This window comes from Lissotriton helveticus, chromosome 12 (genome assembly GCF_964261635.1).
Source record: "Lissotriton helveticus chromosome 12, aLisHel1.1, whole genome shotgun sequence".
In the NCBI taxonomy this organism is placed as follows: Eukaryota; Metazoa; Chordata; class Amphibia; order Caudata; family Salamandridae; genus Lissotriton; species Lissotriton helveticus.
This window is the reverse complement of record NC_136073.1, coordinates 131,541,715-131,569,684: the sequence shown is the minus strand read 5'-3', so window position 1 is coordinate 131,569,684 and position 27,970 is coordinate 131,541,715. Positions and strand designations below refer to the sequence as shown.

General features: G+C 47.1%; 2 non-coding genes across 2 annotated transcripts; both read left to right on the top strand.

The window, feature by feature from the left end:
- The first annotated feature begins 21,354 nt into the window (after nt 1–21,354).
- On the top strand, nt 21,355–21,432 carry TRNAS-AGA (transfer RNA serine (anticodon AGA)). The gene has a single exon. It is a non-coding gene; the product is annotated as a tRNA-Ser (tRNA).
- A 4,259-nt stretch (nt 21,433–25,691) lies between these two features.
- On the top strand, nt 25,692–25,773 carry TRNAS-AGA (transfer RNA serine (anticodon AGA)). The gene has a single exon. It is a non-coding gene; the product is annotated as a tRNA-Ser (tRNA).
- The last annotated feature ends 2,197 nt before the right edge of the window (nt 25,774–27,970 follow it).

Sequence of the window (27,970 nt, the reverse complement as noted above, 5' to 3'; positions counted from 1 at the left end):
AGAAACTTTTTAACATCAGCTAGAATTTCAGAAGTTAACCTTTAGAATTTCTTCCATGTCAGTTTTATAAATAGGTGGCTTATTTTGGTGTCACTATTGCCCTTTCACATATTTATTATCGCTACCCCTTTCATATCTTTGCTAAAACTCTCGTCCTACATTAGCGCTGGTGCAAACACTTCAAATTATTATACCCTGGCTCTCTCAGTCATACCATTCATGCACTTGAAACTTACTTTACCAATAAAAGAAGCAAATAGAAAAATAAAACAAAAGTGCTTGCTGGATTAGGCAAACACACTTCATAAAACTGCATTTTCTTTTCTATGCTCCCCGTGTTACAAGCTTAACTGCTCCCTGTGTAATTTCTCTTAGCCTGCTGTCCCAGGAAGAGAATTTTATCTACAGGCTCTTTCCGTGTTTTTTTCCTAGTCTTTCTTTCCCTTTTCTTAGATTTGTAACTGTTCCTTTACGTGCTCTATTTAGGCGCCATTAATCTCATTTGAGCTCCTTGTACCTGCTGCTGTTTTCCCCACACCTCATACTGCCTTTTCCCTCTTTCTCTCTTTCTCTGAGGTTGGTGGCTACTTTCCAAAGATTCTGATGCCCCAATGTTCCTTCCTCTTGTTGTCAGACGTGAATTGGAAAAGAAACCAAATTAACAAGCCTTTACCACTCATACATGGCAGAGGTTTATACTTTAATTCAATGAGCTAAGAAAAGCGTGTTGTGGGGCCCCTACGAGCCATGGTGCTTGCTTCATCATAATTAGGCACGCAGTCATTAGCCACAGCTCTGATCATGGGTCACTGAGGTCAGTTTCAATAATTCCTCAAAAACCTAACCATGCAGTCCCCCCTAACTGTGTAGTTATCTTGCTTTACTGCTGTTTGTGTGATTAGCTGGGAGGAGCTCACGGCAGCATCCTCCCTATAAAAGTGTAGATGGACCGCTCCTTAACTCTTTCTTGCTTCACATACAGATGGCTTGAGGAGGTACAGGGGAGATGCAGGTCTACTAGACAGAATAGAAGATCTGCGCCAGGTGTGTTTCTCTGCATTGCTGTCCCATCACAGGCCCACAAGTGTATGTGTGATCTTTGACTCCTGGCAGTTCACAAGCAGGCGGCCAGGAAACGGTTTCAGCCTATTAACCACTGAGGAGACAAAGCCTTTGTATAAGGAATGAGGAAGCAATGAACACATTCAGCCTATCACAGGAGTTCCCTGAGTGTTCCGAATTATAAATTCTCCATGTCACTGTATGTTATTGAGCCCAAGTAGCTTGCCGTGATCTTATAGTGGTTAGTACTCTACGTTGTGGCCGCAGCACCCTCGGTTCGAATCCGAGTCACGGCATTGTGGTTGGCAATGTCACGGCAGTTGGGTTTTTCTTTTACAGAATTACCGAATGTACCAGTTGTTTTTGTAAAATGTCTATTAAAAACAGATCCTTTAAAATATTTAAACGATCTAAAGACAAATTATTTAAACACACATGATTATAAGATGTAGCCTTATTTTTGTTTTTAGGAGAGAATGTGCCTGCTGAAAAAAACAATATTTTTTAAAAGTGCATTGCAGAATATCAGGAATTTGCTGTGGGACACCTTGAAAACTTTCATACAGATTATTATGCACAAAACTTACAGTCAGTTGTTGCGGCCGAGTGGTTAAGGAGATGGACTAGAAATCCATTGGGGTCCCCCCGCGCAGGTAATCTGCCAACAACAAGAAACTTTTTAACATCGGCTACAATTTCAGAAGCTAACCTTTAGTGTTTCTTCCATGTCAGTTTTATAAATAGGTGGCTTATTTTGGTGTCACTATTGCCCTTTCACATATTTATTATCGCTACCCCTTTCATATCTTTGCTATAACTCTCGTCCTACATTAGCGCTGGTGCAAACACTTCAAATTATTATACCCTGGCTCTCTCAGTCATACCATTCATGCACTTGAAACTTACTTTACCAATAAAAGAAGCAAATAGGCGTGTCCAAGATGGCGGAGTCAGCGGATGCGTCTCGCTACAGCTCCTGCCAACGGCCTGAATTAGGCACCGGTTCCGGCACCTTTTCTGACCGAACTCACTGGTCTGGGCTGCCGGAGCCGTTCTAGCACCGGAGCGGACCAGCAAGCAGCTTCGTGGGGCGCCGTGGACGGAAGCGCCACGGAACAATGGCCCGGAGGAGTGGAGAGCCCATCCCCCCCTCCGTCCTGAAAGCGAGGCCGAAGTACAACGGAAGGCGCAGCCGAGCGGAGGTACCCAGCCGGGCCTGAGAAGGGGCCCATCCGCAAGCTACTGTTCCAGGTGCGGAGCCTCCTGCGGGTGCTGCCGGGGGAACGGACGAGGGGTAGAAACAGCCCTGGCGACAGGACGAGTGCGTCAGCCCTGCAAACAGCGGAGGATGGCGGCGGCAGCACGCAAGGACCACGGAGGTGAGCGCGGCCCCTGCGCACGACAGGCGGGGGGCGCCGAGGCGGCCCTGGAGCAGTGTGGGGGTGTGTGGGTCAGCGAGCCTCCCGGCGGGCATTTCGGCCCGGGGTCTGTTGGGCCCTGCCTATGTTGAACTGTTTGGGCCCCCGTGAGGGCCCCAGTCCCGGGGCATCCCCTCCCTCCCTGTGCACCGAGCGGAGCCCCCCGAGGATCTTCATTGGGGAAGCCTGTTGAGCGCATCAGGGGCCCTCACCTGGAGCTGTTTGGCCCTAGTCACCGCCCGGGGGGCACATGTCCTGGAACCAGCGGCCCCTGACCCTCGGCGGATAAAAGCGGCACCCAGCTTCCCAGGCGGCCCGAACTTTCTTCCTCCTCAAGGGTCCTGATCCCACAGCTTGGGCTCTACGTCTGGCTTGCCGCTGGGAGCCGAGCGGGAGACGGGAAAGACGTGCCACGATCCTGTGCCACGATTTGAGGAGGGGTCTTTGAGAGAGAATAGCCCGCGGGGGGCCCAACGGTTGGTGGCAAGCTCGCCGCGACTAGTGAACAGCGACCAGACAGGGGGCCATGGAGGAAGGGGCGCCTGGGCCCCCGCAACGGAGGAATGTCCACGAGTAGGCCGCCCCGAGGCAAGACAGTGAAGGAGATGTTTGCTAAATCGCACTCCCCTCAGCTGAAGGACGCCACGGCCCTCGCACCGAAGAACGCGGAACAGGCCCTGGAGGAGGGTGCGGAACCCATTACGAAGGCCTTCCTGGAGTCCCCCTTCGCCACCCTGAGATACGACATCCAAACCCTTAAGACTGAGTTCTCCAGTGAGATTCGAGAGGTGCGACGCGAAATGGACGGCATAGGCGAACGGGTGGCGGATTTGGAGACCAAGGGCGGCGAGCGGGAAACGGAACTCTCAACTCAGCAACAGGAGATCATTTGCCTACACGATCAACAGGTGGATCTGCAGCTTCACCTGGAAGACCTGGAAAACCGCTCTAGGCGGCATAACATACGCATTCGCAATGTGGCCACATCTGACGCTACTCAAGATGTATTTCGCTATGCCAAGGAACTCTTCAACCACGTGCTGGGGAGGCCATTAGACTCACCCCTGCAGCTAGACAGGGCCCCCAGGACTGGCCCGCCCCGTGCGGCAACAGCCCCACCGCCCGACATCCTGGTGTGTGCCAGGATTACCGCACTAAGGAGGAAATTCTTCACAAAGCGCGCCAGTCACATCCGATAGCATTTCAGGGCACGTCGCCATTGCTGTTTCAGGACTTGGCGGCGCTTACGCTGCACAAACACCGGCTCTTCAAGCCGGTTACCTCCTTCCTACAGCAGAAGGGTATTCTGTACAGTTGGGGCCACCCCTTCCGTCTAATCTTCAGACTGGAAAATAAGCAATACCAACTCCGATCGGTGGCTGAAGCTTGCTCTCTGCTTGGCATCGAGACACTGACAGAGGATACGGAGGCCCAGGGGCCCATGCCGGAGACCGAGGGGAGGAGGCCACAATGGAGCCAACAGCGACGCAGGAGACGAGTCACGAAACCTCCGGTGACGGAAATTGCAGCCACAGATGGTAGTTCGGGCCCCACGGGATGACCGCCTCAGGACATCGTCTGATTCACTTGTCCTCTCTGGCCTTCTGGTCGTTGGCGGGAGAGAAGCTCCCGGACAATCCAGTAAGACTACCTTACTTTATTTCCTTTTACTACTTTTCATCCCTGGATGAGAGACTATGACTTTCTTTTGGACACTCAATGATAGTTGGCAGTTGGTGGGGAGGGGGGTGGATCCTTGGGTGAGTTCTTTGGGGTTGGGCGAAGGGGAGGGGGGTCTCGTGGTTCATGGTCGACGGGCTGAATGAAGAGATGAGGCAGCAGGGGTGGAAAGGGCGGCAATGCTGGGAGGTGGGTGGGTCTGCGAGTGCGGGTTTGGGGCGCCGGACTGATGATATGCTACTAGTCACTACTTCGTTGAACAACAATGGGTGACTTGGTTGTACTCACTCTCAATGTGAGAGGTTTGAACAATCCAGTGAAACGTAAGGCGGTACTCTTGCTTCTAGAGCGTTCCAAGGCTGACATCTGCCTATTGCAAGAGACACACCTCCTAGCTAGGGACTGCCACCGCCTCCATTCTAACAAATTTCCACTGCAATTTTTCTCCTCCTGCACAGAGAAAAAGGCCGGAGTAGCAATCCTGGTGGCACGCACATTCAGGGGTTTGGGTTTTGGGTAAGATGGCAGAAATTAAAGGCCGGTTGCTGGTTTACAGGTTTGCGTTAGGAAACCTAAACTACACGATTGGTTCGATTTACGGTCCAAATGAAGGCCAAGAAAAGTTCATACACTCTGCGCTTACAGAGGCGACTGACACGGTAGACCGTCACATTTTGCTGGGGGGTGATTTGAACTTGGTCCTAGACAACTTGCTAGATTGCTCCTGTCAGCGCGTTAGCCAGGTGGGCGCCTTGTCTCCGTCAGGTTTGGCTCGCTTGAGGGATCTTGGGCTTGTTGATGCATGGCGCGAGCTTCATCCTGGCGAAACAGACTACACGCACTTCTCAGCAGCGCGTAGGACCTATGCGCATCTAGATTACCTGCTTGTCTCCACTGCGGCTCGCCCACTTGTCACCAATGCAGAAATCGGAACAGCGTCGCTATCTGATACCGCGCCGGTCACGGTCACCCTGACAGGGCCACGAGAGCCACGTTTAGGCAGGGTGTGGAGACTCCGGGACTCCTTGCTTTATAGGAAAGACATGGTTACTAGAATCCAGGCCACCGTAAAGGACTATCTGTCCCACAACAATAACGAGGATACGATGCTTACAACGCAGTGGGCTGCTCTCAATCTATCTCGCTTTCCTCCGCGGAAAATAAGGAGCGCCAGGTCAAACGGGACGAACTCACCCAAAAGACCAGAGAGCTTGAGCAAATTCACAGAAGGACGGGAGCTCCGAGAATTTGGAGACAATTACGGACTGCCCGTCAACAACTGGCTGCACTTGACATTGACAGGGCGGAGTACGCAGCTTTATGGCTGAAACATGCCTACTACACTGGAGGGGATAGATGTGGGCGCCTCCTGGCACACAAATTACGTACGGTAGCCCAGATACGTGAGGTTAAGGAACTGAAGGGGCCCGATAGCACCAGAGTCACCAGTGACCGTGCAATCGCGGAGGCTTTCAGTGACTTCTATGCCACTCTCTATGAGGCGGATCCGCCTAACCCAGAGGCAGAATTGGACTTTCTCGAGGAGGTACCGTTGCCAGCCCTGACTGTGGAAAAGTAAATTTTGCCATGTTCTGTGTCCCTACGCCTCATCCATCATATGTTATGTGTGCATGACCAATATGCATATGATATTCCCCATGTCTGATTAATGACGCAATTACAGTTGTGTCCACCTCTGGTATGTCAGCTTCCAGTCTTCGTGAATACTACGAATATCAGGCCTATGTAAAGTTACGTTGCCACGTTTCTCAGTGTGCACGTTATTCCATTATAAAGTCCCCGTTTCTAGGCCTCAAAAGGGCCCGGACATCAGATTCAGCTCCTGTCTCCTGAAAGCCTCGCTGAGGAGCGATACAGCCCCCACCTGTATCCTCGACCCTTCACTTACTTCCTGCCTCGCAGTGCCCGGTGCAGCCCGGCTCTGCCTCTGAGTCTGCCAAAAGTATGTTATAGTTCCAGCTATCAGTTCAGTCCTCCTCTTCTGCATTCCTAAGCTACTGAACTGCATCAATAGTTTCCGTCATTGTCTAGCCTTCTCGTCTCCACGTTAGAGAAATACTGTATCAATGGTCATTTAATATTCTTCATCACGCACTACATGTAGAATAATGCATGGTCCAGTCTTAGAATCAAGTTAGCTTTTCCCCTTATGACTTCTAGTTTATATCAACATGTTCCCTAAACACCAGATACCAGATAGGGTTTAGGTACATGTCGCTCCGACCCTCCAGACTCTAGTCTCTGCTCCTAGCACAGAGTTCGTAGCCCCCAGCTTCTCCTAGTAACACGTCATTGCCAGTTTTCGCGCACCATTAGGTTAGAGGTCCCGGCTCCTTAGGTAGCCCCCTCCAAAGTTTCCGCCCATTCATGACATATTCTGTTACGTTTGCATCACATGTCTAAGTATACTCCCAGTTACACCTCTTTTTACTGTTATCTTTCGCGACTGCTACGCGTCACGCCTTCTGCTCCACCCACTGTTACGCCTACTGCAATGTAATGCTATGTGTTTGCGCTATGTATATAAGTTGATGTATTGTTATTAAAAGTTAGCGCGCTCATCCCAGACCAAGCCCCAGCAGCTGCTGGGTCATCCTATGCAGGTTGTCCTGATCCTGTCCTTATGCTGTAATAAACCTGCAGAAAGCTCCTACTACCTCGAATCTTGACTCTTATTTTATTGAGCTATCTGTTATTCATTCATTCATCCAAAAATAGATCCGGTATTATTTATTTATATACCACATAATGGCGCCCGAATAGGGACTTGCCCTTTCCCCACGCGTCGGTGAAGCCACGCCGACCCCCTGACCCTCTGCAGTCGTGACGGAACCATACCGTGCACTGGCAGATATTTCTGCTCCAAGTATCCCTCAGGCCCACGGAGGAGACGGAGGAGGCGGTCCAGCATCCGAACGAGACGGTGGAGGAACGCGGCGAGTCCCGACCAGAGCCCAAGCCGAGAGTCCAAGGTCCGAGGTATCCGGAGGCCCACCTGTAACTGAAGTCCGAAGTTCGTCGTCCGTCGTCCAGTCCAGTCCGAGGCCTTCCGTTCCGTGCTGCCCGGTGAGTACCATTGCTGGGGTAGTATCTAGACAGGACCAATCTAAATTGACTCCTGGTCCGTGGGTTGGTGGTGCCCAGACTCACAAACGAAGTGTTCACCTAGGTGGATACGGGTCTTGATGCGTCCCTTTATGGGACCGGTATGTTCCGTACTGTTACAGCAGTGCATCCAGTAACTCTAGTCTGTTCCGTTCTCGAGAAAATCTGTTCTATTTCTGTTCTCAGTATTCCAGGTAATATTCTGTTCGAACTGTTATTTATAATGTTCTTCATGTATTTTAATGTTGTGGTATGAGTGTGATGTGATTTCGTGTTTTCATTGTATATTGTATTGTGTCCAGATTACAGTTCAGTCATGCCTATATTTTCCAAGTTACGTCAGTTAAAAACTAGAAAGGGTCTGCTGGAAGCAGCAGTTCCTGTTCCGCCTAGGGACAGTCCAGGTCACTTTATGTATCAGAAACATGGCATAAGCGCCATATTATATCTAGATTTATGGGTAGAGTATACCAAACAGTTAGAAGAAAAGTATAGATGGCCCGTATCGGGTACATGGGATGCCGAATGTATCATGCGAGTAGAAGAAGCATTATGGAAAAAGAAAGCCAGACAGTCACAGAAAGATGCCATCGAGTTATGGCGTAAAGAAGCGCATAGAAGAACGGAAAAGGAAGTCAGAAAGTCAGAGTTAAGTAGAGAATCCCAGGAACGAGCCCAAGAAAGAGAATTAATCGAGATAGGTGAACAAGTCAAAGCCGAACAGTCAGACAGACAGAGGCATGCCCTTATTAGGGGTATGTATCCTCTTCTTGCCGAGGGCTTGCCAAAAGCGACCCCAGAGGCATCCAGTAATTTCCCGCCACCATTAATTCCGACCAAGCTACGTCACAAACAGACCGCAGCTGATATTTTTATTTCGTCCTATCTGGACGACACAGTCCCCGAATATGCAAATCCTGTTCGCGCTCCGACAGTCCCTATAAATCAGGCACTTCCCGCTCCTCCAGACACCGGAGTACCTGCTACGGTACCCCCGGTCCAGCCAGCATTTCAACTTCCCGCTCCGCCACGAAGAATGTCCGTCGATGACTCCAGTTTAGGGGCCGCAGGAGGAGGTCCTCCTCAAACCCCGCCGCCACACAAGCGTTTAACATTACTCGAATTACATGCTCAAGCGTTACAGCGCACGCCCAAACATCAGTCTGTTACAGAAATCAGGCAAACCCTTAACGAATGTGTCTATGATCCAGTTCCAGGCGAATATAATATGGTTTTATATTCCGTACGCGTAAGGAGGGTGACCGAGTATCTAGTCACCTTACCGAATATGAAAGAAGATCTAGACAGAATATATCGTTTCATCCGTACAGGGGATGATCCAGAAAGTATTGGCGAGATTATGTCTCAAAGGAAAGCCGAGATCCAGCTCATGATATTAAAGTTCCTGATCAATTGTCTAATAAGAGAACAAGATTACCCGTCTAAAGATCCCGCCGAAATGAGAATCCTGACAAGGTGGAGTGATAATATAGCCGAGGGTAAGCACAAGACCGTCGGTGCTATGGAGAGTATGTACAAGAAAATCCGTAAAGAAATAATAAGGTTACACGACCAGCGTAAAGCAGCACAAGTAAGCGAGAAAGAAAGTATCTCTGATCCTGAAGAGGAAGACGAGAATTCCGCCAGAATAGCGTATGTAGGAAAATCCAGATTTCCAGATCGCCATTTACGCCTAGAACCCAAGTCTGTTTTTCATCATCCAGCACCAGAACTAGGTTCTCTAGAACAAGTATTTCAAGCTACCGATCATATTCTGAAATCACGAATCGGTTATAGTGAGTTAAGTACCATGCATGAACAAGAACTAGCCCGATCAGCAGTCCGATGGATTACTGATTCTACCACTTTTCCAGACGAAATAGTGGCACAAATGTTTCTGAAATTGCCCCCAGCCGAGCAGCGACTGGTGGGTATGTATATGATTCAACACCTCATTACTCTGTATGAGGGTCAACACTCTGATCCAGGTCCGTTGCATGATATCCTGAACGAGTTACTCCAGTATAGATGGAGAGGTCTAGGTACCGATTTAATTAGTGTCATTCTAGAACAGCGTCACAGATATAGAACGTTCTTGAACCCGCATTTTGTTCATGTCTCACCCCCAGAAAGTAAATCATTTTACATAGACAGACAGAATCCGTTACGAGAAGTCCACCCAGTCCAAGGGGCGGGTGGCGTAATGCAACGAGTGTTTGTATACACTCCGATTTCAAAGATGGAACTTCTTGAAATGAAGAAATTAATTCCCTGTCATGACAAAGATCCAGCAGGGTTCCATAGAGAATTAAAAGACATGCTCCGTATGGGAGAATACACTTACCCAGATATCATTAAAATGTTAAAGGTCCTGTTACCCGCAGGGGTGTATGAAAAGCTAAAGGAAAAAGAATGGGAGGTGGGAGAGAAAAAGATCGATTGGGCAGCTCTAGAAGCTGAAGACAAGGCACGAGTACCAGGTACCGGTCTTGGAGATAAATGTAAAGAATTACCAGAATTATTGATTCAAGTTTTACCCAGATTATTGACAACGAGGAAGGAAGACTGGGATGCAATCTCAGCCTGTAAACAGAAACAAGATGAAGATATTAGTGATTTTTATTCTAGGTTTGAAAAATGTTTCAGTATTAATAGTGGTCTCAAGACAAGTAGTGAGTCATACCCTCACCTTTTTGTTACTAAATTAGTCGAGAATTCAAGCCCACAAATTAAAAACCGAGTTTTGAAAGTCGAAAGCACCTGGCAAGCTAATACTCCGTCCCAGATGCTCCAGATGCTCCAGTACCACCAGAATAGAATCAGAGAAGAGCAAGAGCACGAGAGAAAACGTATGAAAGACACGAAAATGAAAGTGCTAGTTGCACAATCTGTTCCTCAAGACAGTCAGAAGAGGGGTCCGAATCAAGCCAGTCATCCTGCAGCTCCCGTTAAAGGGAACTGCAATTATTGTAAACAGCCAGGTCATTTTATAAACGAGTGTGCAGTTCTGAAACATAACATAGCTACTGGTAAGACTAAAGAAAGACCACGTCCGCCTAGACAAGAACAAGTTTCACAGATTCCTCAGCCACAGAATGCACAACAGACAGTTCCCGCACCGCAGCCTATTGCTGCAACACAGCACGTTACATCGCAGATGTACCAGTATGCACAGTCTGAGTACCCAGAATATCAGCCATATTCATGAAACAGCCTAGAGAGGGAGGTAGGCTTGCCTCTCATCGAGATACCTGTAGATCAAGAAGGTCCCTATGTTCACAGTCAAGTATTAGGGAAAGACAGAAAGTTTTTGATCGATACAGGGGCAAGTAGGACCACAATTAGTCATGCCGAAGTTCCAGGGGCTCCGCTCTCAGGCTCAAGAAATGTTTCCCTTGGATTTTCAGGAAAGCCAATAGTTAATGAGATATCTAAGCCAGTCACTCTAGAAGTAGGTCCATTGTCCCGTACTACTGATCTGTTACTTACTAAGTCATGTCCAGAAAATCTGTTAGGCATTAAGACACTGAAAGAGTTAGGTGCAGTTATTTGCTGTTCCCCAGAGGGAATACGTCTGTTCCTACGTGACTTTAAGGGTCACTATGTATTACGAGATTTTGATTCAAGATTGTCTAATGTTCCGCAGCATTTATGGGCGCAAGGTCCAACTGATGTAGGTTACATGCAAATCACACCCCATCGTGTGACTCTCAAGCCAGGTGTAGTGTTACCCCGAATCAGACAGTACAGATTGCCACCTGAGGCTGTAGCAGCCTTATCCAAAATTATTGACGAGCTCATGGCTCAAGGAGTAGTTGTAGAAACTGACTCCAATGTATGTAATTCTCCGATCATTCCAGTCATGAAACGCACTGATCCAAATGCACCCCCAGTATATCGATTAGTGATTGATTTACGAGAGCTTAATAAATGTATTATTCCTCAGTACCCAGTTGTCCCAGATATCTCTTCCCTGTTAACAGCCATTGATTCCGAAGCCATGTTTTTCACTGTCATAGACCTCAAGAATGCATTTTTCAGTGTTCCAATTCATCCAGACAGCCAGTTTCTTTTCGGATTTTGTTTAAATGGAAGGAGCTATATGTTTACACGCGCTCCTCAAGGTTTCACAGAAAGCCCTAGTATTTACAGTCAAGCACTTAAGAGACAACTAGACAATATTCACATGCCAACTGACACTGCGCTGCTCCAGTATGTCGATGATCTACTGATCACAGCCCGTTCTGAACGTGCTTGCGAGCGAGCATCCCTTACAGTTCTGTATTTTCTAGCCGAGATGGGGCACAAGGTGTCACCTTCGAAGCTTCAATTCTGTGTCCAGCAAGTGGTATACTTAGGACACTTGCTGTCCAAGAGGGGTAGGCAGTTGACACCCGACCGTATCCAGTTAATAGCGAGTCTTCCCCAGCCCAGAACCCAGAAGGAGGTACGTGCCTTTATCGGCCTTACTTCTTATTGTAGACAATGGATTCCCCAGTATGCATTTCTAGCCAAGCCACTGATACAGTTAACGACACAGGAGGCAGCCGTATCGACTGTCCTCCCTTGGACATCTGAACATACACTTAGTTTCAACGAGTTAAAGAAAGCCCTATGTCAAGCTCCAGTTCTAGCTACACCGAACTACAGTAAGCCTTTTACACTTTTCGTTACTGAACGTGAAGGTACAGCATTATCTGTTCTCACACAAGATCAAGCAGGACAATACAAGCCCTGTGCTTATTTTTCGAGCACATTAGATCCAGTCGCCCAGGCGTTGCCTGCGTGCCTCAAGTCAGTTGCAGCTACAGCACTAGCTATCAGACAAAGTGATTCCATAGTTTTAGGACATTCCCTGACAATACAAGTCCCACATTCAGTAGAAGTTCTTTTAAACCGAACACAAACTCAGCACTTGACAATTGCACGTTTAACAGGTTATGAACTGACACTGTTCCAGCCACACATAGAAATTAGACGCTGCAACGTCCTGAATCCTGCTACACTGTTACCATCAGTTAGTTCAAATTCTGACCCACATGACTGTGTGGAAGTAGTTAATATTACGACAAAGCCAAGACAAGACCTGACAGACATTCCGTTACCAGATCCTGACCTGACACTTTATGTGGATGGTTCATGTATGAGAACTAGTACAGGAGAACTAGTCGCCGCGTATGCAGTGACTACTGACACCGAAGTTATTGAAACACACCGTATTGATACCCTGTCCGCTCAAGCAGCAGAGCTAGTCGCTCTGACACAAGCCTGTATACATGCCAAGAACCTGAAAGTTAATGTTTACACAGATTCACGTTACGCATTTGGAGTTGTACACGACTTCGGAGTGCTCTGGCAGGAGAGAGGTTTCATGACTTCTCATGGAACCAAGATTCAGCATGGTCTCCTTATTCAAGCCCTGTTAGATGCCATACATTTACCGACATCTATTGCTATCATGAAGTGCAAAGCACATACGAAAGTTACTGACATTATTTCTCAAGGTAATGATCTAGCAGACCGCACAGCCAAGCTTACAGCACAGACTCCAGACAGTCCAGTTAATCAGACACATACTCCAGATCCGATTACATGCATGACAGTTAAGGACCCTACACAAGACGTCATAGATATCCAGTTACATGCTACCCCCGATGAAATCAAGAAATGGTCTGAACAAGGAGGGGTCCAGACAGATCAAGGATGGTTAACGAAGGGTAGAGCCACATGGTTTCTCCCCGATTCTATGGTCCAAGTCATTATCAATACCGCACATAGTCCAGCACATTTAGGAGAAAAAGCTATGTTAGACAGTATCCAGAATATTTGGTTCAATAAGCATTTACGAGCTGCAGCCAAACAGAAAGTCCGTACCTGTATGATATGTTGTCAGTTTAATCCAGGTAAAAGTGTCCCGGTGGAACAAGGTGGTTTCCAGCCCCCTGACCACCCTTTTGAGGTCCTCCAGATGGATTATATTCAAATGGAGCGATGTCGAGGTTTCAAGTATGTCCTTGTAGTTGTATGCGCTTTGTCCAGATGGACAGAAGCATATCCAGTCCCAGATTACACAGCCGCGACCACTGCCAAGCAGTTGGTTCGTGAATTTTTCCCTAGATACGGACTCCCTAGAGTCGTATATTCTGATAACGGTCAGCCATTCTCCTCAGAGTTAATGAAGCATGTTTCCCTGTTGTTAGGGTACCAGTGGAAGTTCCATTGTGTACGCCATCCTGAAGCAGCCGGACTCGTAGAGAGACATAATCAGACTCTGAAAATCCGCATTGCCAAAGTTTGTAAAGAAAAAGGTGTGGACTGGTTAGTAGCTCTGCCAGTCGCTTTGTTTTATATGCGCATGGTCGCACATTCCAGATCAGGTCTGTCCCCGTATGAGGTCGTATTCGGCCGCCCCCCTAACATGTGGGGTACTCCTAGACCCCGAAGTATTACCGATGTTTCATGTAATATGCTGACAGATTACCTAGCTTCCTTGATGTCTGCCCTCAACTCATGTCGTTCACAGGTTGTTGCCGCCTTTCCAGACAATACCGAGGTGGCACCGCACGAAATCGTTCCAGGCTCCCTAGTGATGGTCCGGAATTTCGACAGATCAAGTCCGCTGGAACCACGTTGGAAGGAGCCACGTCAGGTCCTCTTGACCACCCGTACTGCCGTCAAGTTGGAAGGCAGAAAAGGATGGGTCCATCTTTCTCATATTAAACTTTTTAAAGGATTGAAACCGGTTTCTAAAAACATTTCCAAGGATTCCCAAGATTCTAAAGACTGCCAAAACATTGTTTTAAAGGACTGTCCCGCACAAGACATTATTACAACCCCTCCCTTGTTAGAGAAAACTCCGCAACAGGAGTATAAGTTAAAGCTCAGGTCTAGTAAAATAAGTCAGTCAGTTTGATTGTATAAGTCCTCCCCTAGGTGAAACGGTTAGACTGTTTCTGACATGTATAAAATAGACCCCCATAGTGAGAGAGTTAGTCGAAGTTCAATTCAATGTATCGTTTTTCTGAGTTTCGTATTATTCATCAGTATTATGATTTCCTGCACCAGCTATGCGTTCTATCTGTATTTTCCAGTTCCTCATGTAAATATGTCTGCTAATGCTACAGTAGAGCACACGTTTAGTGATCTGCCTCCTCACGAATATTCTTACCGCCTCGCTATGCGCAACAACTCATTTATCCGTATGTTACATTACTCACACCAGACCAGCAATGCCACAAATTGTTGGGTGTGTGGTCGACTCCCCCCTTTCCAGACACCGAAGGGAGTTCTGCCACTGTTTCCTTATCCTTTTTCACATAATGGTTCATGTGGAGCATGGTCCACGTTAACGTCGTCCTCAACAGACATGTTTTCCAGACAAGCAAGGTTTCCCCCACAGAACAGGTTTAGATCTAGAAAATGAAGTTTATAATTTAGGTAATTATTCGTCGAATTTCATGGTCCTGAATGTTCAGTCTGATACTACTCCAGACTTACCTGCTATTTCAGTATTACCTGTCAAAGGCGAATTATGTGTCCGTAGTTATGGTTCCGTACAAGTAGGACATAGTGATTGTACTACTGTTATCCAGTATAGTGACAGTGGGAAATCTGTTTTCAAAGCTTCACGTCATTCTTATTTTATTTGTGGTCAAACTGCATATGTCCGTCTGCCCCTCGATTGGGAGGGAACCTGTTACATTGCTTTCTTACTGCCACCTGTTTTCCTAGCCCCATCTGATTATCACAGAAACACACATCTAGTACACATTAGACATAGAAGGGAGTCCCCAATTGTCGATTATACTGAAACTACTCTAGAACAGTATACAGATTTCAATAAAGGTTTCTTCTTCTTTGTAGGACCTGTCCAGAATAGTAAACTGATCCGTAGGTTAACAAGAACCCTTGAAGCTGTAGTAAATGAGACTGCCTCTGCTCTAGGTAACCTAACCGAAGAACAATCTGCTATGAGATTTGTCGTTTTGCAAAATCGTCTCGTCCTTGACGTCATACTGGCCGATAGGGGCGGGGCCTGTAGAGTCATCGGATCTAGTTGCTGCATTTTCATTCCAAATAACGCGCCGTCTGTTTATTTAGCTATAACCAGACTCCATAAAATTGCTCATCTGTTACACCAAGATCCAGGCACCTGGACATGGTCCGGTTGGTTCTGGAATATAATTTCCGCCTGGGGATGGAAAGTCCTGTCCTTTTTAGGTATTGCAGTAGCGATCATATTTAGCTGCTGCCTCTGTATACAATGTGGCCCTGCGATTTGCGGCATTTGTGCTACCTCTTGTATTCCTAGTCCCAAGCCCCGTTCTAAATCCCGTTCCAAGACAATTCGAGACGAGCAAATGATACTGTATGAAATGATAGATGGTATCATGAAAATTGATGTTTCCTGATGGAAACGTAGTGACAAGGAGGGAATGTGGAAAAGTTAATTTTGCCATGTTCTGTGTCCCTACGCCTCATCCATCATATGTTATGTGTGCATGACCAATATGCATATGATATTCCCCATGTCTGATTAATGACGCAATTACAGTTGTGTCCACCTCTGGTATGTCAGCTTCCAGTCTTCGTGAATACTACGAATATCAGGCCTATGTAAAGTTACGTTGCCACGTTTCTCAGTGTGCACGTTATTCCATTATAAAGTCCCCGTTTCTAGGCCTCAAAAGGGCCCGGACATCAGATTCAGCTCCTGTCTCCTGAAAGCCTCGCTGAGGAGCGATACAGCCCCCACCTGTATCCTCGACCCTTCACTTACTTCCTGCCTCGCAGTGCCCGGTGCAGCCCGGCTCTGCCTCTGAGTCTGCCAAAAGTATGTTATAGTTCCAGCTATCAGTTCAGTCCTCCTCTTCTGCATTCCTAAGCTACTGAACTGCATCAATAGTTTCCGTCATTGTCTAGCCTTCTCGTCTCCACGTTAGAGAAATACTGTATCAATGGTCATTTAATATTCTTCATCACGCACTACATGTAGAATAATGCATGGTCCAGTCTTAGAATCAAGTTAGCTTTTCCCCTTATGACTTCTAGTTTATATCAACATGTTCCCTAAACACCAGATACCAGATAGGGTTTAGGTACATGTCGCTCCGACCCTCCAGACTCTAGTCTCTGCTCCTAGCACAGAGTTCGTAGCCCCCAGCTTCTCCTAGTAACACGTCATTGCCAGTTTTCGCGCACCATTAGGTTAGAGGTCCCGGCTCCTTAGGTAGCCCCCTCCATAGTTTCCGCCCATTCATGACATATTCTGTTACGTTTGCATCACATGTCTAAGTATACTCCCAGTTACACCTCTTTTTACTGTTATCTTTCGCGACTGCTACGCGTCACGCCTTCTGCTCCACCCACTGTTACGCCTACTGCAATGTAATGCTATGTGTTTGCGCTATGTATATAAGTTGATGTATTGTTATTAAAAGTTAGCGCGCTCATCCCAGACCAAGCCCCAGCAGCTGCTGGGTCATCCTATGCAGGTTGTCCTGATCCTGTCCTTATGCTGTAATAAACCTGCAGAAAGCTCCTACTACCTCGAATCTTGACTCTTATTTTATTGAGCTATCTGTTATTCATTCATTCATCCAAAAATAGATCCGGTATTATTTATTTATGACCCAGGAACAGGTGGATAATTTAGAGAGAGACATCCGCCCGGAGGATGTTATCTCGGCAATCTCTCGGCTCAAACTCGGGAAGGCGCAGGGGCCGGATGGCTTCCCGGCGTGCTTCTACAAGACCTTTTGTATTCAACTCGCACCCCTCTTGGCCAGACTCTTTACATCATTCGCAGAGGACGGGGCGATCTCCCGGGACTTGCTCGAAGCAGCCATCGTGGTCATACCCAAGCCAGACAAAGATCCGACTGACTGTGGGGCTTACCGGCCCATTTCCCTTTTAAACGTCGATCTCAACTTATACACAAGCGTCCTCGCTTCTAGGTTGGGCCCCTACATGGGAGGCCTTATTCAGCCGGATCAGTCTGGCTTCATCCCCGAGCGCCAGACTTCTGACAACACCAAGCGGGCCCTCCATCTCATTGAGAAGGCGTCCCGTACGCAGGGCGAATATATGATGCTAGCCATCGACGCAGTGAAGGCCTTTGATAGGGTCCATTGGCCATATCTCGAGAAGGTCCTTCTAAAAGCGGGAATGGGTCCCAAATTCCGGGCCAGAGTACTTAATTGCTACAAATTTCCCTTGGCCTCCGTTAGAGTCAATGGCTTGTCCTCCCCGCGTTTCCAGATTGAGAGAGGCACCAGGCAGGGGTGCCCGCTGTCTCCTCTCCTGTTCGCCCTCTATATGGAGCCGCTGGCACAGCTCATCCGAACTGACCCGGAGATTAGAGGCATCAAATTCGGGGCAGACGTCCACGTCATCAATCTATACGCTGACGACGTCTTGTTGTCACTTGCGGACCCCCAGGGCTCTCTCCCTGCCTGCATGACCGCCCTAGACAGGTTCGGAGGCGTGTCGGGCTACAAGGTCAACTGGACGAAATCGGTGGCCCTTGACCTAACCCTTGCCGCAGACACACGCGCCACGCTGCAGGCCCGGTTCCCTCTGCGATGGGCCACGGAGATGGTTCCCTATCTGGGGATCAACCTGGCGGCCTCCCTTCAGACCACAGTGGAAGTTAACGACACCCGCCTCCGGCAGAAGGTTCGGCAGGAGCTGGGGCAGTGGAAACACTACCCGTTGTCCTGGTTGGGCAGGGTTGCGGCGATCAAGATGACGGTCCTCCCCAGATTCTGTATGTTTTTCGCACTATACCTCTCGCCCCCCCAACAGGATGGATTAAGCTGGTGCAGTCTGATCTTTCCCAATTTGTTTGGAACGGAAGGAAACCGCGCCTAAAAGCCCAAATAGCGATGCTCATGCCAGAACAAGGGGGGATCGGGATTGCGAACTTGGCCGCTTACTTCCAGGCGGCACAACTACGCTTCTTGGCGGAGTGGGTCCAATGGGAGTCTGGGAAACACTGGTTATTTCAAGACCAGGCAGTAGCGGGGCGCACATTACAAGAGATCCCGTTTATGCGCAAAATACATAGGCCCCGCAACTTGTACGCCTCCCACATTACGCGAGTCCCGCTGGAGATCTGGGATCGGGTGGGAGTGGACCTCGGTCTCGAAACCGCCCCCTCTCCCCTCACCCCCATTCTTGATAACCCTGACTTTCAACCGGGGCTGGACGGAAAGGCCTTCGAACGATGGAAGTCGGTCGGCTGTGGCTCCCTTTGCCAGATATACGGTCCGGAAGGGATAATTCCATTTCCGCAACTACGCCAGGACTTTGGCCTCCCGGAGACCGAACGACTCCATTACTTTCAAGTTAGGCATTGGGCCCTCGGTAAGACGGTAAGACCAGACGCAGATCGGAGACTGACGAATTTCGAATATTGGTTGATCACCCGCAAGTCGGACAAGCAGCTAATCTCTGACTTTTATAAACTGCTCACACTCAAACACCAGCACACATACAGCGCGAGTAGAGCACGGTGAGAGAGGGAGATGGGGAGGACATTTACTCATAAAGAGTGGGAGGGTATATACTACAGGGCTCGACATTCGGCATACCATATGGGGCTCACGGACACTCTAACGAAGGTGGTGACCTACTGGTACTACACCCGAGAACGCCTATATGAAATGGATAGTACCAAAGACCCCCTGTGTTGGCGAGGCTGCGGACAGCTAGGCACCCTCACGCACATTCTTTGGGACTGCAGCCTATTGCAGGAGTACTGGCGTCAGGTTCTGGATGATGTGGACAAACGCTTTGACACTGAAATCCCGCGTTTCCCATCCTACGTCATTCTAGGGCTCCCAAATGCACTGACCTACCCCCTACGCTCACGAAGGGGGCACTTGATAGCCATTGCTCTGGGCTCGGCGCTACAGAACATTGTAACCCACTGGCGCACGACCCACGTCCCCACATATCAAGGGTGGCTCCACCGCCTGTGGCTGGTCCTGGGTATGGAAAGACTTTCTCTGTATAAAGCTGGGGAAGGGGCGAGGTACGCGGAACTCTGGCAGCCGTTTCTAGCTCTTCTGTCCTCGGAGTTTGTGGAAGTCACCTGTCTGAGGTATCTTCGATTGCTAAGGTTGACTGAGATTGCCCCAACGGAGGGGAACACCATGCCTGCCCTCAAATCGGGAACGGGATGAAGTATGACTAGCCGGAACGAGACCATGGATCACCGGGGGGGGGGGGTTGGAGGGGGGAGCAGTGGGGTTGGGGTTTGGGTTTGTTGGGGTTGGAGTTTCTGGGCGAGCGGGGACTGGTTACGGGATGGGACGGGTTGGGGGGGTCTAGGGACGGGGGATGATAGTTTTATAGTGTGTTGACCAATGGCACGGTTGTGCGATGGGCATAAGCCATATTTTAGGTCACCATCAGAGGGTGCGGGCTGAAGACAGGAGTTGGAGCTGCCCTCATTATCGTTGCATTTTTTTTTTTAAACGCGGCCGGCCCGGTTGGGTTGTAGGTGGCTTGCTGTGTATAACTACAATTTCTATATACTGCATACCCTACCCTCTGAGGCACTCGCACCCTAGCTCTACTGACCTGATTGACAAGCACCCGTGTGTGTTGATACCTGTATCCTGTTGATTTCTTCAATAAAAAACATTTATTACTAAAAGAAGCAAATAGAAAAATAAAACAAAAGTGCTTGCTGGATTAGGCAAACACACTTCATAAAACTGCATTTTCTTTTCTATTCTCCCCGTGTTACAAGCTTAACTGCTCCCTGTGTAATTTCTCTTAGCCTGCTGTCCCAGGAAGAGAATTTTATCTACTGGCTCTTTCCGTGTTTTTTTCCTAGTCTTTCTTTTCCTTTTCTTAGATTTGTAACTGTTCCTTTATGTGCTCTATTTAGGCGCCATTAATCTCATTTGAGCTCCTTGTACCTGCTGCTGTTTTCTCCACACCTCATACTGCCTTTTCCCACTTTCTATCTTTCTCTGAGGTTGGTGGCTACTTTCCAAAGCTTCTGATGCCCCAATGTTCCTTCATCTTGTTGTCAGACGTGAATTGGAAAAGCAACCAAATTAACAAGCCTTTACCACTCATACATGGCAGAGGTTTATACTTTAATTCAATGAGCTAAGAAAAGCGTGTTGTGGGGCCCCTACGAGCCATGGTGCTTGCTTCATCATAATTAGGCACGCAGTCATTAGCCACAGCTCTGATCATGGGTCACTGAGGTCAGTTTCAATAATTCCTCAAAAACCTAACCATGCAGTCCCCCCTAACTGTGTAGTTATCTTGCTTTACTGCTGTTTGTGTGATTAGCTGGGAGGAGCTCACGGCAGCATCCTCCCTATAAAAGTGTAGATGGACCGCTCCTTAACTTTTTCTTACTTCACATACAGATGGCTTGAGGAAGTACAGGGGAGATGCAGGTCTAATAGACAGAATAGAAGATCTGCGCCAGGTGTGTTTCTCTGCATTGGTGTCCCATCACTGGCCCACAAGTGTATGTGTGATCTTTGACTTCTGGCAGTTCACAAGCAGGCGGCCAGGAAACGGTTTCAGCCTATCAACCACTGAGGAGACAAAGCCTTTGTATAAGGAATGAGGAAGCAATGAACACATTCAGCCTATCACAGGAGTTCCCTGAGTGTTCCGAATTATAAATTCTCCATGTCACTGTATGCTATTGAGCCCAAGTAGCTCGCCGTGATCGTATAGTGGTTAGTACTCTGCGTTGTGGCCGCAGCATCCTCGGTTCGAATCCGAGTGACGGCATTGTGGTTGGCAATGTCACGGCAGTTGGGTTTTTCTTTTACAGAATTACCAAATGTACCAGTTGCTTTTGTAAAATGTCTATTAAAAACAATTCCTTTAAAATATTTAAACGATCTAACGACAAATTATTTAAACACACATGATTATAAGATGTAGCCTTATTTTTGTTTTTAGGAGAGAATGTGCCTGCTGAAAAAAACATTATTTTTAAAAAGTGCAATGCAGAATATCAGGAATTTGCTGTGGGACACCTTGAAAACTTTCATACAGATTATTTGCACAAAACTTACAGTCAGTTTGGCTGAGTGGTTAAGGCGATGGACTAGAAATCCATTGGGGTCTCCCCGCGCAGGTTCGAATCCTGCCAACAACGAAAAACTTTTTTACATCGGCTACAATTTCAGAAGTTAACCTTTAGAATTTCTTCCATGTCAGTTTTATAAATAGGTGGCTTATTTTGGTGTCACTATTGCCCTTTCACATATTTATTATCGCTACCCCTTTCATATCTTTGCTATAACTCTCGTCCTACATTAGCGCTGGTGCAAACACTTCAAATTATTATACCCTGGCTCTCAAAGTCATACCATTCATGCACTTGAAACTTACTTTACCAATAAAAGAAGCAAATAGAAAAATAAAACAAAAGTGCTTGCTGGATTAGGCAAACACACTTCATAAAACTGCATTTTCTTTTCTATTCTCCCCGTGTTACAAGCTTAACTGCTCCCTGTGTAATTTCTCTTAGCCTGCTGTCCCAGGAAGCGAATTTTATCTACAGGCTCTTTCCGTGTTTTTTTCCTAGTCTTTCTTTCCCTTTTCTTAGATTTGTAACTGTTCCTTTACGTGCTCTATTTAGGCGCCATTAATCTCATTTGAGCTCCTTGTACCTGCTGCTGTTTTCTCCACACCTCATACTGCCTTTTCCCTCTTTCTCTCTTTCTCTGAGGTTGGTGGCTACTTTCCAAAGCTTCTGATGCCCCAATGTTCCTTCATCTTGTTGTCAGACGTGAATTGGAAAAGAAACCAAATTAACAAGCCTTTACCACTCATACATGTCAGAGGTTTATACTTTAATTCAATGAGCTAAGAAAAGCGTGTTATGGGGGCCCTACGAGCCATGGTGCTTGCTTCATCATAATTAGACACGCAGTCATAGCCACAGCTCTGATCATGGGTCACTGAGGTCAGTTTCAATAATTCCTCAAAAACCTAACCATGCAGTCCCCCCTAACTGTGTAGTTATCTTGCTTTACTGCTGTTTGTGTGATTAGCTGGGAGGAGCTCACGGCAGCATCCTCCCTATAAAAGTGTAGATGGACCGCTCCTTAACTCTTTCTTGCTTCACATACAGATGGCTTGAGGAGGTACAGGGGAGATGCAGGTCTACTAGACAGAATAGAAGATCTGCGCCAGGTGTGTTTCTCTGCATTGGTGTCCCATCACAGGCCCACAAGTGTATATGTGATCTTTGACTCCTGGCAGTTCACAAGCAGGCGGCCAGGAAATGGTTTCAGCCTATTAACCACTAAGGAGACAAAGCCTTTGTATAAGGAATGAGGAAGCAATGAACACATTCAGCCCATCACAGGAGTTCCCTGAGGGTATACAACCTTTACCACGCGACTTTTACCACAACCTACCTTTACCACGCAATTTTTACAACGCAGGATCCATTACAACGAAGTACCATTACAACGCATGTATTTACAACGCAGATACTTTTACCACGCATACCAGTACAACGTAAGTATTGCTAAGTATATAATTTTATCAAAAATATTATAAGTTTGGGTTTTGGGGTAAAGGGGTATTTTTAGGGTTTAGGGTCAGTTTTGGGTTTTTGGGTAAAGGGGTATTTTTAGGGTTCAGGGTCAGTTTGGGGTTTTTGGGTAAAGGGGTATTTTTAGGGTTCAGGGTCAGTTTTCAGTTTTTGGGGTAAAGGGGTATTTTTAGGGTTTAGGGTCAGTTTTGGGTTTTTGGGTAAAGGGGTATTTTTAGGGTTCAGGGTCAGTTTTGGGTGTTTGGGTAAAGGGGTATTTTTAGGGTTCAGGGTCAGTTTTCAGTTTTTGGGGTAAAGGGGTATTTTTAGGGTTCAGGGTCAGTTTTCAGTTTTTGGGTAAAGGGGTATTTTTAGGGTTCAGGGTCAGTTTTCAGTTTTTGGGTAAAGGGGTATTTTTAGGGTTCAGGGTCAGTTTTCAGTTTTTGGGTAAAGGGGTATTTTTAGGGTTCAGGGTCAGTTTTCAGTTTTTGGGTAAAGGGGTATTTTTAGGGTTCAGGGTCAGTTTTTGTTTTTTGGGGTAAAGGGGTACAGGACAAATTAAATTAAATTAAATAATTAAATTAAATTAAATAAAAATAAATTAATTAAATTAAATTAAATTAAATAATTAAATTAAATTAAATCAAATTAATTAAAATAAAATAAATTAAATTACATTAATTAAATTAATTTACAATAAATTAAATTAATTAAATTAAATTACATTAAATTAAATTAATTAAATTAAATTAAATTAAATTAATTTAATTAAATTACATTAAATTACATTAAATTAATTAAATTCAATTAAAATAAATTGATTATATTAAATTACATTAAATTAAATTAAATTAAATTAAATTAAATTAATTTAATTAAATTAAATTAATTAAATTAAATGACATTAAATTAAATTAATTAAATTAAATTAAATTAAATTAATTTAATTAAATTACATTAAATTACATTAAATATATTAAATTAAATTAAATTAAATTAATTAAAATAAATTAAATTAAATTAAATAAATTAAATTAAATTAAATTAAATTAATTTTAATTAATTTACATTTCAAAAAATATTATATACTTACTAATACTTACGTTGTAATGGTATGCGTTGTAAAGGTATCTGCGTTGTAAATACATGCGTTGTAATGGTACTTCGTTGTAATGGATCCTGCATTGTAGAAATTGCGTGGTAAAGGTAGGCGTGGTAAAAGTATGCGTTGTAACGTCATACATCCTTCCCTGAGTGTTCCGAATTATAAATTCTCCATGTCACTGTATGTTATTGAGCCCAAGTAGCTTGCCGTGATCGTAAATTGGTTAGTACTCTGCGTTGTGACCGCAGCAACCTCGGTCGAATCCGAGTCACGGCATTGTGGTTGGCAATGTCACGGCAGTTGGGTTTTTCTTTTACAGAATTACCAAATGTACCAGTTGTTTTTGTAAAATGTCTATTAAAAACAGATCCTTTAAAATATTTAAACGATCTAACGACAAATTATTTAAACACACATGATTATAAGATGTAGCTATATTGTACCTACTGACATAAATTATCGTTCTTGAACCTATTTGCGGTGGGGGGAATGGAGCTCTCCCCCATGCCAATCAGAATGCAGTTGCAGTTGAGTGACCTGTGTTGTGGCTGTCTAGAGGGAATGCACAAATGTAGCTGTCTCGCAGCCCTATCCAGACGTCAATTGGAGACAGGTTTTCAGGCAAATAGAGCAGTAAGTGCAGAGAAATGCTCACTCTCTAAAAATGGCATTTATAAAATAGTAAAATTAAATCCAACCTCACCAGTAAATAGGATTTATCAATAAATAAATAAAGCTTCTCCTCTCTGATATGGAATTACCCCCCAAAAAGTATAAGGGAATACCCAATGCTAACCTATGAGAGGGGCAGACCTCACTGCAGTGAAAAATGTAATAGACTGTTTGGTACTACCAGGACATGCAAACTACTACAGTACATGTCTTACCTTTTACTTACATAGCATGATGCCCCTAGGACTACCTAGGGCCTACCTTAGGGGTTAATTATATGTAATAACATTGGAGTTTAAGGCTTGGCAAGTAGTTTTAAATGGCAAGTCGAAGTGGCAGTACACTGCAGCACAGGCACTGCAGTAGCAGGCTTGAGACAGGTTTGAAATGCTACTTCTTTGGGCGGCACAATCAGTCCCTGGGTATATGGTATACCACTTTACAAGGGGCTTTCAAGTAAATTAAATCTGTCAGTCAGGTATACTCCAATTACACACATGATTAGGGAAGAAGCACGTGCACTTCAGCACTGATTAGTAGCGATAAAGTGATCAGAGTCCTAAGGCCAACAAAAAGATACAGCAAAATGCATAGGTGAAAAGCAATAAGGTAGGGTTGAGGCCACCTTAAGAATGCAAGGTCTAACAAAAACAAACTAAGGATAACATGAGTAAAACATCAGGTTTCTCTACGGCATTTGGTGAGACAAGTGTGCCTTCTTTTATCTTCCATAAATGCAATCTTTCCCTGACCCCTTTATTATATAGCTCTTCAAGTAAAAAAGATAAAGCACTTACAAAGGAGCCTCAAATACTCAAAGATGGTAGACTTCTGTAATATGGGCCATAGACTAAAAGCAGCACGAAAACAGAGTGCAATAGGGTCCCAAAAACTTGAGTGCCACATGAGAGTATGCATTAAAGCCTATCCTTTTCCAAACTAGAGATATACTCATGCAATTTTTGTTTTTAGGAGAGAATGTGCCTGCTGAAAAAAACATTATTTTTAAAAAGTGCATTGCAGAATACCAGGAATTTGCTGTGGGACACCTTGAAAACTTTCATACAGATTATTTGCACAAAACTTACAGTCAGTTGTTGTGGCCGAGTGGTTAAGGCGATGGAGTAGAAATCCATTGGGGTCTCCCCGCGCAGGTTCGAATCCTGCCAAAAACGAGAAGCATTTTAACATCGGCTACAATTTCAGAAGTTAACCTTTAGAATTTCTTCCATGTCAGTTTTATAAATAGGTGGCTTATTTTGGTGTCACTATTGCCCTTTCACATATTTATTATCGCTCCCCCTTTCATATCTTTGCTATAACTCTCGTCCTACGTTAGCGCTGGTGCAAACACTTCAAATTATTATACCCTGGCTCTCTCAGTCATACCATTCATGCACTTGAAACTTACTTTACCAATAAAAGAAGCAAATAGGCGTGGCCAAGATGGCGGAGTGAGCGGACGCGTCTCGCTACAGCTCCTGCCAACGGCCTGAATTAGGCACCGGTTCCGGCACCTTTTCTGACCGAACTCACTGGTATGGGCTGCCGGAGCCGTTCTAGCACCGGAGCGGAGCAGCAAGCAGCTTCGTGGGGCGCCGTGGACGGAAGCGCCACGGAACAACGGCCCGGACGAGTGGAGAGCCCATCCCCCCCTCCGTCCTGAAAGCGAGGCCGAAGTACAACGGAAGGCGCAGCCGAGCGGAGGTACCCAGCCGGGCCTGAGACGGGGCCCATCCGCAAGCTACTGTTCCAGGTGCGGAGCCTCCTGCGGGTGCTGCCGGGGGAACGGATGAGGGGGAGAAACTGCCCTGGCGACAGGACGAGTGCGACAGCCCTGCAGACAGCGGAGGACGGCAGCGGCAGCACGCAAGGACCACGGAGGTGAGCGCGGCCCCAGCGCACGACAGGCGGGGGGTGCCGAGGCGGCCCTGGAGCAGTGTGGGGGTGTGTGGGGCAGCGAGCCTCCCCGCGGGCATTTCGGCCCGGGGTCTGCTGGGCCCTGCCTATATTGAACTGTTTGGGCCCCCGTGAGGGCCCCAGTCCCGGGGCATTCCCTGCCTCCCTGTGCACCGAGCGGAGCCTCCCGAGGATCTTCATTGGGGAAGCCTGTTGAGCGCATCAGGGGCCCTCACCTGGAGCTGTTTGGCCCTAGGCACCGCCCTGGGGGCACATGTCATTGAACCAGCGGCCCCTGACCCTCGGCGGATAAAAGCGGCACCCAGCTTCCCAGGCGGCCCGAACTTTCTTCTTCTTCGAGGGTCCGGATCCCACAGCTTGGGCTCTACGTCTGGCTTGCCGCTGGGAGCCGAGCGGGAGACGGGAAAGACGTGCCACGATCCTGCGCCACGATTTGAGGAGGGGTCTTTGAGAGAGAATAGCCCGCGGGGGGCCCAACGGTTGGTGGCAAGCTCGCCGCGACTAGTGAACACCGCCCAGACAGGGGGCCGTGGGGGAAGGGGCGCCTGGGCCCCCGCAGCGGAGGAATGTCCACGAGTAGGCCGCCCCGAGGAAAGACAGTGAAGGAGATATTTGCTAAATCGCACTCCCCTCAGCTGAAGGACGCCACGGCCCTCGCACCGAAGAAGGCGGAACAGGCCCTGGAGGAGGGTGCGGAACCCATTACGAAGGCCTTCCTGGAGTCCCTCTTTGCCACCCTGAGAGACGACATCCAAACCCTTAAGACTGAGTTCTCCAGTGAGATTCGAGAGGTGCGACGCGAAATGGACGGCATAGGCGAACGGGTGGCGGATTTGGAGACCAAGGGCGACGAGCGGGAAACAGAACTCTCAACTCAGCAACAGGAGATCATTCGCCTACACGATCAACAGGTGGATCTGCAGCTTCACCTGGAAGACCTGGAAAACCGCTCTAGGCGGCATAACATACGCATTCGCAATGTGGCCACATCTGACGCTACTCAAGATGTATTTCGCTATGCCAAGGAACTCTTCAACTACGAGCTGGGGAGGCCATTAGACTCACCCCTGCAGCTTGACAGGGCCCACAGGACTGGCCCGCCCTGCGCCGCAACGGCCCCACCGCCCGACATCCTGGTGTGTGTCCAGGATTACCGCACTAAGGAGGAAATTCTTCACAAAGCGCGCCAGTCACATCCGATAGCATTTCAGGGCACGTCGCCATTGCTGTTTCAGGACTTGGCGGCGCTTACGCTGCACAAACGCCGGCTCTTCAAGCCGGTTACCTCCTTCCTACAGCAGAAGGGTATTCTGTACAGTTGGGGCCACCCCTTCCGTCTAATCTTCAGACTGGACAATAAGCAATACAACCCTGATCGGTGGCTGAAGCTTGCTCTCTGCTTGGCATCGAGACACCGACAGAGGATACGGAGGCCCAGGGGCCCATGCCGCA